The 16,850-nt window shown below is 38.1% G+C and overlaps 1 pseudogene; it reads right to left on the bottom strand.

Annotated features, from left to right (window-relative positions):
- Positions 1-968: 968 nt before the first annotated feature.
- Positions 969-16,850, bottom strand: part of LOC124870860 — a 30,783-nt pseudogene continuing 14,901 nt past the window's right edge.

The raw sequence follows: 16,850 nt of genomic DNA, 5'->3' as shown, positions 1-16,850 counted from the left end.
TCAAAATAATTAACCACATGTTTTAATACAAACATACAGCCATTGATTTATTCTCATACAGTCCACATTTGGATGAGTCACTGACAGATGAATTTTATGTGACTTTTTCTGCTGCTCCATATATCCTTGAATTTGTTGTACGACAACCACACTGAGCAGTTAGAGTTCATCTCTGCAGTTTACATGGCCAGACTGTACCACCATAAGTAGACCAATCTGGCAACCACGGCTTCTCGTCTTAAGATTTTAACGTTACATTTGTGAGATATTTACTTTTGTGAGTTGTGCAGTGTTCTTAAGCACCATAAATTAAACTATAAACAGCAGCCTTTTAGAATATTGTTAAAGTAAATGTATAATAATTCAGAAAAAATTATTTCACAAAGTGAAACTGATTATTTCGATTCATTATATACAGTGATTTTTACATCAAGTGTTTATTTCTGGTGATTGTAATGATTATGGGTTAAAAATTTAATAATAAATAAGACCAATTAAGGATTTTTAATGCACATATGTCATGTTGTGGCCTACACAATCATGGGAAAGACTGCTGCCGTGATGGTTGTCTAGAAGACATTCACACAAAAGGTTAAAAAAGCAGGCTGTTCATAGAGTGTTGTTTCCCAGCATATGAAAAGTTGACTAGAAGGAAGAAATGGTAGAAAAAGGCATACAAGAGGAGATGATTGAGAAGCAAAAGCCACTTGGGGCACCCACAGCTATAGGAGAACAACTGGTATCAGTGCGTGAAGAGCCACCACACAGCCATATCCAGGATAGGAGCCACAAGTGTCACATTTCTTCTGTTGAGTCATTCTTAAAACCAGAGACTGCCTTAGGAGCGAGAAAAGGGACTGAAATGCTGCTCTGTGGTCCAAAGTCCTCTTTTCAAATGAAAGTATGTTTGGCACCTCATTTGGATGTTTGTTTCCCTAACACCTCAGCAGCTCCACAGGCTGATTGGCTCCATGCCATGCAGCAAAAGAAGCCCCGATCAAGTACTGGGTGCATTTCAGTAGGCTAATGCTTCTGCATAAGAAAACGAATCATTCTTATTATTGGGGTTATGTAATAATCTGATTTTCTGAGAACTTTTATTTGGAGTTTTTATTAGCTATAAGCCATGGTCATCAAAAACAACATAAAACATGTTTACCTTTGATCTGAATTACTGAGAAACTGCTTTTCATTGATATTTATGGATATGCAGCCTTACACACCAAACAAAGCTGTGGCAGTAAATCCTCAGTGTGCTAAATTTAGCAAAGCTACAGCTAGAATCATATTTTACTTTGTTTCTTTGTGTATTAAAAACATCTACAATATAATGCTAAACAGATGATGGTTGGCAAACATGTTTTTAAATAAATCGGGTAATTTTCTGTATAACTATCAGTTTCTAATGTGAGACTCGAAAATCAGAAAATCAGTAATAAGAGCCTATTACCTGTTTGGCAATGGAGTCTGGCATTTTAGAAAATCTAAAATAAGTTGCTTGTTTACTGACTGGACTTCCACCGTGTTATTGCCCTCTTCAGGGATCTGTTGAGGGTCAGCAGGGTCGTCTTTAGTAGCAGGTTGGTCATCGGGCTCGTTTTTGTTCTTGCCTCGGATCCAGCTCTCGATAGACTCTCGTTCGTAGGAATAGCCATCTGTGGGATAGATACACACAGAAACCCATTTTACTTTTTGAAACAAGCGGTGGTGCAGTAGCAGAGAACTGAGTCACTGTCTTTGAGGAAGCAGGCGTTTAACGTGAACAAACCTGCAGCTATGACTGGATCCTTCATCAGGCCTCTGCTGACTGGACACAGAAACTCATCTGGAGCTTCTGAGCCGCTCTGCTCTGCCTTCAAGGCCTCAATTTTCCTCAGCAGATGTCCATGAAGGCCTACAGACTCTGAGAAACAGTGTTTCAGTCACTATGACTCTTTGTAAATATATAATATGAATATATATATATATATATATATATAAAATATAACGTTTTTTTGCTTTGTCATTTTTAAGAACAGCTCAGTTTTGTCCCATTTGTTACTTTCTGTTGAGCTAAATGAGAAAAACTAGGGCAGACTGGCAGATACTGATGACACAAAAGCAGAGCTTTTGTGCTGAGTCACAAAAAGCCACACGCCTTGCTCCTCAGCTTAGACAACTCAACGTCTCCACTTAATCTGCCAGAGAATAAAAGTCCATCAGGTCCAAAAGAGGAAACGTCTCTGCACACAGCTGCATTTCTCCGCCTGCTGACGGCACCCTTTGAATTTCATATTTGCTACAAATTTCCTGAACAGCTAAAAGGGAGGGCCGACCTTTATGGCTCCACATGATTAGTTGTGTCTGTGTGTAATGGCTGTGCCACAGAGAACCATGCCTCATTCAGGCAGCAAGAACAGCTGCAGTGACATTTTCTAGCATGGCTTTTAAGGTCCTGACAACTTTATTACCACATACAGGTCCTTCTCAAAATATTAGCATATTGTGGTAAAGTTCATTATTTTCCATAATGTCATGATGAAAATTTAACATTCATATATTTTATATTCATTGCACACTAACTGAAATATTTCAGGTCTTTTATTGTCTTAATACAGATGATTTTGGCATACAGCTCATGAAAACCCAAAATTCCTATCTCACAAAATTAGCATATCATTAAAAGGGTCTCTAAACGAGCTATGAACCTAATCATCTGAATCAACGAGTTAACTCTAAACACCTGCAAAAGATTCCTGAGGCCTTTAAAACTCCCAGCCTGGTTCATCACTCAAAACCCCAATCATGGGTAAGACTGCCGACCTGACTGCTGTCCAGAAGGCCACTATTGACACCCTCAAGCAAGAGGGTAAGACACAGAAAGAAATTTCTGAACGAATAGGCTGTTCCCAGAGTGCTGTATCAAGGCACCTCAGTGGGAAGTCTGTGGGAAGGAAAAAGTGTGGCTGAAAACGCTGCACAATGAGAAGAGGTGACCGGACCCTGAGGAAGATTGTGGAGAAGGGCCGATTCCAGACCTTGGGGGACCTGCGGAAGCAGTGGACTGAGTCTGGAGTAGAAACATCCAGAGCCACCGTGCACAGGCGTGTGCAGGAAATGGGCTACAGGTGCTGCATTCCCCAGGTCAAGCCACTTTTGAACCAGAAACAGCGGCAGAAGTGCCTGACCTGGGCTACAGAGAAGGAGCACTGGACTGTTGCTCAGTGGTCCAAAGTACTTTTTTCGGATGAAAGCAAATTCTGCATGTCATTCGGAAATCAAGGTGCCAGAGTCTGGAGGAAGACTGGGGAGAAGGAAATGCCAAAATGCCAGAAGTCCAGTGTCAAGTACCCACAGTCAGTGATGGTCTGGGGTGCCGTGTCAGCTGCTGGTGTTGGTCCACTGTGTTTTATCAAGGGCAGGGTCAATGCAGCTAGCTATCAGGAGATTTTGGAGCACTTCATGCTTCCATCTGCTGGAAAGCTTTATGGAGATGAAGATTTCATTTTTCAGCACCACCTGGCACCTGCTCACAGTACCAAAACCACTGGTAAATGGTTTACTGACCATGGTATCACTGTGCTCAATTGGCCTGCCAACTCTCCTGACCTGAACCCCATAGAGAATTTGTGGGATATTGTGAAGAGAACGTTGAGAGACTCAAGACCCAACACTCTGGATGAGCTAAAGGCCGCTATCGAAGCATCCTGGGCCTCCATAAGACCTCAGCAGTGCCACAGGCTGATTGCCTCCATGCCACGCCGCATTGAAGCAGTCATTTCTGCAAAAGGATTCCCGACCAAGTATTGAGTGCATAACTGTACATGATTATTTGAAGGTTGACGTTTTTTGTATTAAAAACACTTTTCTTTTATTGGTCGGATGAAATATGCTAATTTTGTGAGATAGGAATTTTGGGTTTTCATGAGCTGTATGCCAAAATCATCCGTATTAAGACAATAAAAGACCTGAAATATTTCAGTTAGTGTGCAATGAATCTAAAATATATGAATGTTAAATTTTTATCATGACATTATGGAAAATAATGAACTTTATCACAATATGCTAATATTTTGAGAAGGACCTGTAGATGCTGAATGATTCAACATATTCAAACCTACTTTCCCCTCCATGACACTAATGTAACATCATGCAAGTACTTCACTAGCCTCAGTTTAAAAGGAAAGACAATAAAAGATTGTGAAGGTTTAGGTTGCAAACACCAGAAAGCTGTCAGAATGTTTTTTATGAATTCTACCTATTAATTCATACATCTTTGAGATTGGCTATGCACTACTTTAAAGTAAACACATTGCCCCAGGAAAAGTTTATATTTGGCTCCATGTACTGCAATGCAGGTTGTATTTGTTTATTCGTAGATCAGGATAAGCTCTGATGACCTGTGGAAGATACCAGGTGATAAAGCAAACTGCAGGGAGGCAACCAGCTGACTGAGTGTGGATGCACAAAATGCAGTCTGTGCAGCAGACTTATAAAACAAAAGAGATCCTGACCCCTGATAAAACTAGTATAACTTGGATGACCTCTTGCTGGTACGTATCTATTCGCAACAAATACATTTCAGTAAACCATGGGGAGAATAGAGAAAATGAATTGAAATCATAGGTTAGTGTTAGAGTTGGAAAGCTGATAAATACAGATAAATGTAATTAAAGACACAAATAAATCAAGTAAATTTGACTTGCAAGGGAAAGACAGTCCTCTGCAGAACAGCGACTTCCTTCTCATAAAGGAAGAAGTCCTTGCACCAGCCTTTTATTTACAACTCACATTCCTTCAAGTAAAAAGCGGGAATTGGTACAGCCAATTCTTACAGAGATTTCAACTTAACAGAGTAGTCATTCCCATATATGGTATGAGCATGTCATGTCCAGAGTGTGATCCAGTCCAACTCTTTTTCACACTAAAAAAGCAATCACAGAAATCATCTTCACTATAGTAAAAAGTCAAACATAAACCTTGTTTAAACTAAACAATGATCATTTTTATACATTTTTCCAACAGTTAGAGTAAAACATGGCCTCCAAAATTACCTGCAAGAGTACAAAATAGGAGAGGGCCATCATGACCAGCACCCATCATCACAACATCCAAGCAACAAAGCAATGGGTCATTTGAGTGAAATGGGATACGCTTGTGGGTGTATTTTAAGGCTTTAAACAATGCTTCATAGTGTGGCACAGTGGTAGAATGAAAATAAATAAGCCAAGAGATCAGGGAGAGAACTGTGGCCCTCAATTTCCAGATCCCTGAAGGTGACATGTTTATTTGCTTAGACACTTTAGTTGTTGTTCCCATTTTTCATGAGCTGAACCCAACGATCTAAGACTTTTTCTATGAGCACAAAAGGCCTAGTTCTCTCAAATGTTCACGAATCTGTCTAAATCTGTGTTAGCAAGCACTTCTCCTTTGTCGACATAATCCATCCACCTCACAGGTGTAGCATATCAAGATGCATATTAGACAGCATGATTATTGCACAGTGTGCCTTAGACTGGCCACAATAAAAGGTCTGTGGTCTGTGGAATGTTGGACCACTCCTCTTAAATAGCTGTGCAAAGTTGCTCGACATTAGCAGGAACTGGAACACGCCGTCGTATACGCCGATCCACAGCATCCCAAGCATGCTCAATGGGTGTCATATCCAGTAAGTATACTGGCCAAGCAGGAGCTGTGACGATTTAGGCTTCCAGGAATTGTGTATGGATACTTGCAACCTGGGGCCGTGCATTATCATAACCCCACCGCTACCATGGGCCACTCGATCCACAACAATGACCTCAGCAAACCGCTCACCAATACAACACCATACAGGACTCATCTGTGAAGAGAACACCTCTCCAAAGTGCCAAAGTACCATTTAAAAACAAATATACCAAATACTATAAAAATTGTAAACCTCTAAAATATATTTAAAGAAATTATTTTTAATTTCTAAAACAAATATTATTCTGGCATTTAGCAAACAATATTTTGGTAATCCTAACTGACTTAAAACAAGAACAGTTTAGTCTGATTTAATGTCAGACAGTAAGAAAAAAGGTTGTGTCATTTTATAGTGTACGCAATTACATTATAAAAAACCAAACTGGTGGACAGACATTATTGCTGACCAAGGAGTTACATTGACTTCTTAGGCAAGTCCTCCTACAGCTGCTTGAACGGTGCAGCTTCCCTCCCATATGCTGTCTGATCTGCTACATGTAAACCCCATCCTCTGCACAAGAGAAACACATCCATATATTTATGGCATACAAACTCCCAGACTACTTGTTACTATCATTTGTAGCCCCCCTCCCCAGCAATGTTGAAATCATGACTACATTTTCACATGTATCTAGAATTTAATGCAATAAATCCTAAATGTTAAACAAGAATCTTCTAAGCCAAAACTAAAACCATAATTTCACCTGAAATTTTTTTTTAATCTGACCAGCTGTGTCAGAAACCTGCAATGGTAAAGCAAAAAATTTTATATGCCGACTTCCTGCTTTTGTTTAAGTTTGTTCTGGATGTAAATAAATGAAAGACTTTGATATATAGACATTTTGCTTACTAGGTGGACAGATTGTCACCTTATTGATTTCCGATTCTCAAACTGTGTTTTATGCTCCATTTCTTTGAGGTTAGAGATTTAACTTTGTGAAACATGGAGAAAATATAAAAAGTTCAGGTTTCCTTCCTGTGGATTTAGATTCATAGGATTGTAGGAGCTTTTTTTTTTTTTTATCTTCAGCTTGTTTTTTACAGCAAGATGTTCTGATAGTTTGCTCCCATTTAATAAAAAAAAAAACAATTTTCTCTCAATTTGTGAAAGCTTGATTGTGCCAATGGCACCAGTACATAACCTATGAAGCTCTGCACCCTTTTTTCTCCAAGCATATTCTGACTAAAATGTATTTTCACCATCAGTGCTCAGTACGTTCACATGATATATTGGGAAATGTTAGATCACTGCAAAAAAAAAAGTCTTGAGCCAAGTTCTCCACATAGATCAAGAAAAGGATTTCTGTTGATGTCTTCCATGTTAATTCCATGCAAAAGTATTCATACCTGTATAACATTTTCACAATTAATCACATCACAACCAAACTTGAATATTTTTCATGTTATTGAGATTGTATTGAATAGGCCATAACAAAGTAGATTAATTGTAAAGGAAAATGATACATAGATTAGTTCTAGCAAATAAAAATCTAAAACGTGTGGCATGCATATTCATTCAGCCTTCTTAATCAAAACATTCCTAAAACCCCCCCCCCAAAACAAACAGTGCAACCAATTACTTGCAGAGGGCACCGACTTTGGAAATTGACTCCTGTGTTTAGTTTAATCTCAGCATAAATATAGCTGCTCTATGAAAGCCTAATTAATTTGTAATTTGAAGAACATTAGCGAGCATAGACCATCATAAAGTCCATGTAACAGCACAGGTCAGGAATAGGGTCGGAACCTGAAGCAACCTATCCTGCGGCTGTAGTTGATCACTGAAGAAAATATTATGCATAATTACCAATTTGAAACTATTTTAGTATAGAAAGATCCTTTATTTGTCCCTCAGCAGTAAAATGTATTTTTAGTATCAATTTGACAAGCAATTGGAAGCACACAGTGGCACACCATATATAAGCATTTATAATAAAATAATTGCACAACTAAATCAAAAGTTACATCCTTCCATAAAGGATATTAACACTTGTGCTGTTATTTTGAAAACTGTTTTACCAAAAAGGGAAGTGACACTTTTAAATTATATATTTTTCTACACAAGGGCTGAATTGTACTCTACTTATTGGTTTTGTGTTTATTAAAAGGAAGCTAGAATATTGTAATGTATTTATCAAGATTTTTTTTGCTTTTAACTTGAAAGACTCTGTGCCTTCCAAAAATGTTGCTGCTGTACTGAAATAGTATTGAGTATTTTTTTTAGTATTGGTATCAAGTTTGAAACGTTTGTCTCGTGACAACCCTAGTTGGAAGACCTGAGAGTTGCTGTTTATGGATGATCTCCATCCAATCTGACTGAGCCTGAGCAATTTTGCAAAGATTAATGGACAGAAGTTTCAGCCTCTAGATGTTTAAAGCTGATATACACATACTACTAGAAGACTGTAAGAAAAAGGTGATTGCACATGGTGCGCCTGTCCTACCAACCGAGGCACAAAGCACCCTCCACGCCACAGATTTCAGATGTTTATCTTTCTTATTCAGGACAGACAGCACAGTACACCCCCGCTATAAGCTGTAAAAGATCTTTAAGGTCTTAGATTTCATTTAACATTTAAATACAAGAATGTACTAGTTCTTATTGCTTGAATATCTTGTGGTACCTAAACAATAGTCTGTAAAGAAAGAATTGGCAATAAATACTATGTTGCTTTGGTAGCGACTTTCGGCCAATTTTAAAATAATTTGATTTAAACAGACACGGTTAGATCTTATCTGACTCCTGAGTCCTGACTGTATGCTGCTCTTCAACACGTTCTTCTGAATGCAGTGATGTACCAAGGCTACACTGTTTTATCACTGTTCACAGAGAAGTCACTCAGCCTCTTCTGAAAACATTCCAATCAACTTCTATAAGACAGAAACATGTTATCTCTGTTCTTGCACTGAATAGTGGCTTTACATTACTCTTCATAGAGCAGGAAATCAATACGGATGAGAAAAAAAGTCAGCGCACCACAGAAAAACACCATGTGTCTGTGTTGCTAAGAACCAGTTAACCCATCAAGAGCTGATCCAGCTTATGATGATGTCAACATGGTGGCTCACATGCTAATGTGTTAAAAAAAACAACACGCAACAGAAGACAGCAGTACAGCCAGTCTGGATCATGCTGGAAAGATGACAGTATTCAATCAGGTTGAACTCTCTGAACCCCTCAAGTTCTGGCATTCAGCTAATAAACGATGTTTGAAAAGTTGCACTTCACCAAAGTAATACTTCGTTTAGGATTTCTATACACCGAGGATCTTTTCATAATGGGTACTATACCGTCCACTTTACATTTAGATTGATAATTTGATGGAGTGAGGAGGGGTTATGAATATTTCATAAAGTTTACTGAAATCTCACTTGCTGTGTTATATGTATGTGGGTGTGTGTATGCCTATGCAAATGGACACACTATTTGCATGCAAAGAAAATTATGTGTTACTGTGGGGATGTAGGTTGCACAGCATGACAGAAAATATGGCAATCTGTCCATTTCTTCTGCAGTAATGATGAGAGCTGTCCTCCATACTAAACACGTGGAAATGATATGGGGCATGCTTTGCATCACTGAGCAGCATTCGAGTCTGGCTTTGCTGTCTGCTGCTATACAATTAAAGCAAGAGACATAGAAAATGACGGGTTTTAGTCTGATGACAGTCAGGATTGTAATACAATTAGTTTCGTAATTAGAACCAGAGAGTTTTTGTAGTTAGGCTGGAGACAGAAGTTCTACGTGTTTTAACACTTTTATGATTTAAAAGTTTAAACAATATTTTAAAGTGTAATGAAGGTATGTTTTTAACTGTTTAAACACCATTCCCACAACATTAAACTGAATGATTCATTAGAAAAAAAGCTTTTAGGGTTTAGACGCTTGAAGCAGAAATGCAAACTGTTTGGCTAGGGCTAAACTACAGTTTGATAGATAACTGTACGAGAGACACGGAAAAACTGCAGGTATTATTGGGTGCTTCTGGTTTACAGTGTGGAATTAATACACAAACGTGACAACCAGAGGCCAGACCAGGGTTGTAACAACCTAAAGCTTGATAACCTTGACTTTTAGTTCAACCAACAGGATACGGGGAGAAGGTTGAATGTTTTTGAGAATTTGCAATGGTATATATCAGCTAACTTCCTGACCGCTATTCTGGAGGACATAGTGATAACCATACACTGTTGCTGGAGCTACACCTCAAAGGTTTTTGTTAATGCAACATTAATGCTTAGTTCACACAGCAGGATTTTTATGACGATTTTTGATCCGATCTTCCCCTTTCGACGTGTCCTATCATCATGATTGTAGATATTTCAGATATTACTGTGTGTGTGGTGTGTTATGAGTGATCTAGTCTGCGTAGAAGAAAGTTGGGACCACTTTGACCTCAAACTGGGGATATTCAACATGTTGGATTGTCTTGGTCCAATATCCTTCCGTGTGGGGTGTTCTCTGAGGACAAATGAGAACACAGCCTGGTAAATGTGACGTGTAGCCAATGCGAAAGCAAGGTGACGGAAACACGGAGGGTAATTACTGTGAACTCACGTTTGATCTCCAGGAGCTTTGCAAGATTTCCCATCCGAAATCTGAATGTTGGTGAGTGAAATCTGTTCATGTATGGTGTGTTGTGCTTGCCGTGTGGCTGTACACCACACACTGTAGGACCAATCCTGTTATACCTACAATTTTTTGTCAAAATGTTTGGGGTCTCCCAGATTTTGAAAATCAACTGACAATTTTAAAATCCTGCCGTGTGAACCAGGCATTAGTTTCTGAGCTGTTGCAAACTATGTTGATAAGACAAAATGAGAGGAGATAAAACATTTGATCCAAATCCTATGAAAACTTTCAGCAAAGACAACAACAGTACACAATCTCATGCCACACTATGCAGACACTCTGTCTGCGCTGATAAATATTTTTTCAGCTATTTGTGCTAATTGCTTGAAGTGGTTCCAACAGTGGGCCAATCTGACCCATTTTGTGATTAATTTAGCCATATTTATTTGACCACTTGGGGGCACTAACAGCATGTATAGTCCTTTCAACCTTAAATGGTCAGCTGATCATTAAGCATAGAAAAAGAAGACCAAACCAACAGATGCGAATGTCATGGTAAAAGTAACTTATTCTACTCTCATGTAAACCCCCTATACTCCAATACAGGTGCCTAGACACAATATGCACAAAACGTGGCACACCACAAGTGACAAATATTTCATTGTAGTACCAGGAGTTAATATTTCACAAAATTTGTTTCTCTTCATGTTTAGAGCACCATAAAATCCATTTTTAGATAAGTCAATATACATCATGGCAAGATAAGAAACAGCACGACAGCAGGTTTACAGCCATGTGTAATAAAGCCTGGATGACTTTTTCTTATTCATCAACATAACAGATATTTGCCTCTAATCATCTTGACAGCAGAATGGAAACAACTGCTATTTATTAATGTTGCCCTGCACATTCCAGATGTTGAGCTGCTTCAGCCCAACTGATCTCATCAAGCTCTGCAGAAGCCCGACTGAAGACACCTCCTATCTACAGGATCGTGCTGTACAGAAGTAATATTCTGTTGGAAAACATCAGATCCTTGGAATTATGTCACTAGAGATGGAATGATATTTTTGGGATCGATGCTGATGCTGGTGGCATTACAGCCAATAGATATTGGACATTGTTCATGAGATGAAGGTTAGCAACTAAGGTGTTGTTGTTACTTGCATGATTTCTATAGGTAGACAGACATACTGCGTCCTCACCTATTCCCAGCTCGGCCACCGTATCCTTGCTCATGTGGTTCATCTCTGGTCCATCTATATTGTTGGCTTTAAAGATCAAGACAAGCTCATCCAATTCTTCTTCGAGCAGCCATCTCTGCGCATCCTCCTCCGTCCAATCAGCAAGCAGCAACCTGGAATGACCCGACAGTTTCCTTCCTGCACAAAATCCACATAACAGGATGGGAGGAAGTGCTGAGCTATTACAGCACAATCTCCTACAAACAAACAGCTTCCTCCCAAGCTCCACAGAAAGGACACACTCCCCCTGAGCCGATATGGCAGCGATAATTATTTTCATGTGCAGGGAGCCAGAAAGATCCACAAACACAGCTGTATTTCAATCACCTCAAAGGAAACACCTTTAAATCAAGTCCTCATTCTGTACATTTGAAATCTCCATCATGTGCAAGGCACATTTTTATAATATGAGTAAAGGGACACAAACTGAAACACACCCATGAACTCACATTCAAACCAAAATCCAAAAATAAACACAAAAAAAACCCTTGGGTTGTATTATTTCAGTCTGTGCCAGCATGAAGCTCAACCTCCATCAAACCATTTTAATCTGCAGCCTTCATGCAACCTTTGGTGATCATTAAGCTCCTGAATGATCAACCTCAAGAACTGGGAGATATAACAGTGGGACACCCGTTACTAAAACATCTAAAACCATTTTTCAGAACTAACATGTTACGATTAAAACCAACATTTTTCAGGTGAAAGTTTAATTTGATCCTACAGTTTACAAAGAAATTAATTTAGTTTTGTGTACAACTGTTTAATGCAAAAACGAACAGAAAACTAATATCTTTTCAGATTTGTAACATTTAGGGATTGTGTTGAATGAGGCATCATAACATGTGACAATAAAAAGAAAGGCTAGAATCAATGATGGCTTAGTTTCAGTTTGTAACTAGAAGCTTTGACAGTGAAGTAGTTTATGAAAAAGCACAGACTTCCCAGGTGACAGTTTTTACAAACTGCAAAGAAAGTGGTCATCTTAGAGTTTCTTTCCCCTGTTACACAAATTTCATACCAAACACCTAAACTTGAGGGGGAAAAACTAACTTTTCCTAGATCTGTGAAGCCGTGAGCAAAGAAAGAGCACTTTTTTTCTACGATACTGGCTGATACAGGGTATCTTCTGGAGTCTCCCAGTCTAGGGGACTGACTCATTGGAACACTGTGCCAAAAGCAGGAAAATATTAGTCCTTCGCTGCAGCCAGTGTTTAGATCTACAAGTCTTTTAGTTTCAGTTGTAAAACAAACAAAAAAGCTATACATGCACCTAATTAAACCTATAGTTGTGAAGAAAAGTAGGAACCTCATTAAATATTAGTTTTGTATAATAGATATGTGCATGTAAAACTGAGTGCATTGTAAAGCTCAATGAGAAGGTATACTTTACCAAAAAGGTTAAATAATCCAATTGCATGTGTTCTAACTTGTCCCAGAATAGCTACCTGTTAAGAGACAAAAATACAAATAACTAAAAGATTAAAAGCCAGCCATCATTCACCAATGCAGTACTTTAGGACGGTGTTAGTCTCATAAACCCAAATGAAACACATTAAAATCTGTGGTTGTAACAGCAAACGTTGGATAAAAGTTCAAAGGCTTTAAAAAGTTTCCTAAAACACTGTTGAACTATGCAGCAAGCAAGTGTTCAGCATTTCAACGTGCTGCACATTGTTTGCCGTGTTTACATCAAAAACCTGCCCTCTAGTTTAAATGCACCGGACTACATGGGCTGAATATTGAGAATACTCAGCAAGGATTTATTCTTTCAATCCACAAAGTACAGAAGATGTTTTTTCCCAAAGGGTCAACAAATTTCATTGCTTTAATACTTGTGCTAGACACTGCTATGTGAGCAATTTACACAAGATGAGGTTTTATCACAAAACAACCAAATTAATCCAGATACCAATTGAATACTTGATGGATTTAGTGAAAAAAACAAAACAGTTAGGGTTATTTACCCTGATAAGGTGCCCATTGTGATTCAGCCGCTGCAGAAAAACATGAAAGGGAATACGTTTATTGTATGAAAAGACAAAAGAAACAAGATTAAAGCGAAGACGTGGAGAGGCAGTATTAAAAGACTTAAGTCTTAATGGAGAAGGAATTTGTTTAATCAACATCATGTTGACTAATAGGAGATGGAGGTGTTGTTCTGGTGATGCTTTAAGGCCTCCAGATGTCTACTGATTGGATGTTTTAATTCACTATAAGCAGAAACTTTTTGGTTTTTGTACCATTTCTCCCTTCATAAGAATAGCTCTCTGAGAATCAGTGCTAGTTTATCAAGCTGCACCAGTAAACATCAGTCCTGCAGACAAATAGGAAGTTTGGACTGACTCTGCAAAGATTTCTGAGGGGTTTGTGTTAATTTTTTAAATGGAGGTTTATTCAAGACATTAAAAAGGTGACAAACTCAACTGCAGCTGTATTTACCAGTTTCTTCATAACCATCTCCAATCCTCCAGACATTTACTGATCTGTCCATTGACCCGGTTGCCAAGGACAGGAGACAGAGCAACTGCCGTCACACATCTGCAGAAAGGTGACGGAGCAGAAAAGTGAAGGGTATGTGGGACAACCTAAAAGTGGCACAAAATCTGCTTTTCTCAGCCCTAAAAAAAAAAGACTGGCTTAAATCATCCCTAAATCCTTTGAAACACTTCAAAGCGCTCTGGTGGTTCTTACCTGCAGTGCCACATCAATGACTGCGCAGAAAGCAGAAATATACTGTTGCATCACTGCGGCGAGCGCGTTTAGTAGAAACTAATCAAGCAGAAGTTGCACATTTTGATCTGAAACGCCGGGGTTTCTTATTCTGCTGCTTGGCTGAGAACTGCAGAGATTGCATCGCAGCAGGAGGTCTGGTAATTTACCTGTCATGTTGCTTCAAAGTGTGGAGCTGGGTTCCCAAGTTCTGTAAAAAAAATACAAACAGTTCAACTGGAATCTCTTGCTTCTTTGTTTAAAGAGATGATGCGTTTTTGGTTCAGAAGTCGTAAACTAAGGCAGAGTAATAAAAATGACACTTTCTAAACATTACTTACCGCATCATATATTGTTATACTTTTATCCATCGATCTGTAATAATTACAGTAAATAAGGTCATTAAAAATGCACAAGACAGGAGAAAAAAAGACAGATTAATCTTCAGTATGTTTGACTTTGAGCCAAGAGCAACAGAAGGAGCCAGACAGAAGCTTTATAATAAAGTACACTCCTCCTGTGGCTGACTGAGAGAACAGGAAGATCTATACTCAGCAGTGGCATCTGTTGCTTACTCAGAGAAAAAGCATAAAAATCATTAACAGTTTAATTTAAAAAGGGCATATATTGTTTTTAGAACCTTTTCTTTTCACCTATGTTTGTGCTTGTAGGTGATAACAGTTTGATTTTAAACATTTAAATACATTAAACAAAATGTTTATTTTGTAAAAAACTAAAAGCTTGAAAGAAAAAGCAAACACAAAGCAGCAAACATTGTTTTTAAAAGCAGAAGAAGAGTAATACTATTACATATAGAGCACTGGCTCTGGCAGTAATGAATAGCAATGGCCATCTAAGACAAAAATGCTGACAGAAAGTCTGGAGCTCAGAAGGAAGCTTCAAGAAGATTCAAGCGAGCAGAAGATATTTAATAGAAATGTTACTTGTAAACCGGCACCTTACACATGAATTTAAATGCCCTCTGTGGCAAGCCCAGTCTGCCTGTGATTCATCACATTTGCCAATGACCTACTGACAAAGGACACTTAAAAAGTAAAAGCAACCAAAAGCAAGCTTTATGCTCACAAACGACACTTGCTTGTCTGCCTGCCAACCCTCCTCAAGCTATCTGCCCTGGCATAAACTGTGTTTTTTCCCTCCCTTAAATCCAACATTAAAATGACTTTACAGTCCTGGGACAAAACTTTCTAATGGAAAAACCTTTTTGGTGAAGGCGTGAGAGTGGAAAAATCGACCCTTTTCACAGTTTACTTGCACAGACCCCACCTATGTTTCCGGTGGTCATGATTTTTGTAGCAAAATGGCTCGCTATTACATTTTAAAATTCTATTTGTTTGCCAAAAAGTGGCCACTCATCCATTCAACATAATCCAGTTAAAAGGGCCTACAGAAGATCTTTTGTGTGATCCCCGAGAGAGATTTCCAGATGGTTCCATTATAAATGATACGTCATCTATATATGGAAGAGCATATGCGGCTTAAGGCTGATTTTGTTTTTCTGAAAACAATGTAGTTGTAATTTATTAATATTTTCTGCTTAGATTTTTAGGATTCCTGGTTCTAAAATACGATATTTGCCCTTTAAATGCATAATGTTAATACAATGTGATTTATGTTGTGATGAGCTTCTCGCCCAGAGACCACCAGCTCTCCATCAACAGAGAAAGCGCAAGACAGAACTGGAACCGTTTGACCAGTAATGTGAAGAAGCCTCATGGTCCATACTGCAGGTCAACATGAACACACACAAAGAGAAAAGATCAGGAGAGAAAAAACATTTGTTATACATCTACTGCTGCTGTTGTAAATATTATTTTTTCCCCTATAAATAAAAAGTTGACGTTTCTCTGCTAACTCTCCTGTTTGCTGCTGCTCTGCCACCTGCTGTCAGCTTCCTGGAGACAAAATACTTTTACTTTGTTGGGAACAAACTGAACACATTTCAACCCACTCAAATTTTAAGATAAAACAAAACTGGCTTATAACAAAAAAAAAAAAAAATCTTTGTTTTTTTCACATTCCTGAATTAATCTTTGTTTTACTGAAAGGTATTTCAATCTTGCCTGTTTTCTCAGCTGCCTTGAACAGTCCAAAGACAATTTTTATTCACCGGTATTTTTAGATCAGCTGTAGGTATAAGTATGCACGGGAGTTTGCAACGATGTACTAGCCCCAACAGTACTGACCAGAGAGCAGCTTCTCTTTTGGCCAGAGGTGGACCCCAGTCCACCTTGACCATGAGCAGAGTAACATCACTTGGGTATATATGAGGGACCACAAATGACAAAATGACAAATAAATATGTAAATAAATAAATACACATATAAATGTATAAATAAATAAATACATAAATAAATACACATATAAATGTATAAATATAAGAAGAAATAAATACACATATAAATGTATTCATTTATCTATTTATTCATTTATTTTCTCCTTTTTGTGCATTTATACATTTATGTATTTATTCATTCATTTATTTATAAATTTTTTCATTTATACATTTATTTATTCATACATTCATTTATTTATACATTTATTTATTTATTCCTACATTTATTTCTATATTTCTACTTTTCCACATTTATTTA

The sequence above is a fragment of the Girardinichthys multiradiatus genome, chromosome 7, assembly GCF_021462225.1.
Source record: "Girardinichthys multiradiatus isolate DD_20200921_A chromosome 7, DD_fGirMul_XY1, whole genome shotgun sequence".
Lineage (NCBI taxonomy): Eukaryota > Metazoa > Chordata > Actinopteri > Cyprinodontiformes > Goodeidae > Girardinichthys > Girardinichthys multiradiatus.
The sequence above is the reverse complement of the archived record's forward strand: the minus strand, read 5'-3'. Positions and strand labels throughout refer to the sequence as shown.